Source organism: Ceratina calcarata, unplaced genomic scaffold (assembly GCF_001652005.2).
Source record: "Ceratina calcarata isolate Rehan_Ccalc_2016 unplaced genomic scaffold, ASM165200v1 scaffold379.2, whole genome shotgun sequence".
In the NCBI taxonomy this organism is placed as follows: domain Eukaryota; kingdom Metazoa; phylum Arthropoda; class Insecta; order Hymenoptera; family Apidae; genus Ceratina; species Ceratina calcarata.
In genome coordinates, this window is record NW_017161115.1 from 894758 (window position 1) to 896088 (window position 1331).

Below are 1331 nucleotides of genomic sequence, written 5' to 3' on the forward strand. Positions count from 1 at the left end.
CATATAATGTGCACATTGGTTCAGCATCGCTGTGTGTGGATATAACTGTGTGTTCTGCATTTTGGCACGGTCCAGTGTATCTTGCTATTACATATGTATCTACAGTACCTAAGTATGTACCCAGCGGGCGCGCACGTTTAATTACGACGCGGCGCGCCGCGCGTTGCTCTCAGCCACGCACGTTTACATTCGCAGTAACCACTCGTCTGCATACGCATTGTATATACGCGTGTGTGACACTTGATTGCATGCCTCTCGTATTGCTGTTGAACGATCCGTAATAGGAACCGGCTACGGCGACGTCACTTCAAATTCGTCGTTGTTTCCGACGCCTCCGGGAGCGACGCGACGCGATCTTCCCTCGTCTCCTCCCGGCCATCCTCCCGGGATCGATTGGTTCTTCTCGTATACGCGGAAGTTTATCCAGACGGCCATTCAAGTCGACTCGACGCGAACCGAATCCAAAAACGCCGGTCTACTACTCTAAAACTTACTATTTTTTTATATTCACATCGAATGGAACTTCGAGGAATTTGGTCATCAATTTATTTTGCAACCTTTAACAAGTCAGAGTTTTATACAATTTTTTTATAGACGTTTTTGTTAAAATTAATAGAGAGCGTTTAGGCAATGCGGTAATTTAAGTTTGATTTTTGGATGGCTACTTGTCGCGTACCCTTTCAACGGGTCGACGTACAGGGAATAGAGTGTTCGTTAAACAAGATTGAAAAGGGAACGACCGCTGTCGAGCCAGAAACGATTTACCGTCCTCGAACAGCTCGCATGAATGGTGCTCCCAATCCGGAAGTGATTTTTCCAGGCTATGTCACATTTTCGAACCTCGTTTCCGTACAACCGGCCGTCCTCGGCGCAGTCCCCGCGATATCCCAGACAGTGCACGATTGCGGAAGCCGCGATTCACCTCCGCTAGTCGATACTTCCGCAGCCTTGGCTCTCATCAATATTCCTTGTCCGTGCAATATTGCTTCCGTTAAAAATGAGTAAAAATAATCCAAGTTTAAGAATAAAAGTTCTCAATAATTGCTTAATGAAACAGGAAATTAGACAGAATTTTTTTTATATCGATTTCAGTACCCAATTTATCGATTACAAATATTTTAAATTAATTTAGCAATTTTGTATATTTTTGTATTTTATTTAGCCATACGCTAAGAGAAATGAAAAATTGTATAGAGAATTGAAAAGAATTTAAGGATGTATTGGCTATACAGTCAATTACAAAAGTTTATGTATCTTAGGAAAACGCATTTCCTATAATTATAAAGAAATCAGACGTCGGAAGAACAATGCTAATAATAAATAGCTACGTG

The 1331-nt window shown here is 42.0% G+C and overlaps 1 protein-coding gene across 10 annotated transcripts in view; it reads left to right on the top strand.

Annotated features, from left to right (window-relative positions):
• The window catches only part of LOC108625920 (glutamate receptor ionotropic, kainate 2), a 116966-nt gene that overhangs the window by 113703 nt on the left and 1932 nt on the right, over positions 1–1331 (top strand). The window lies entirely within an intron of this gene.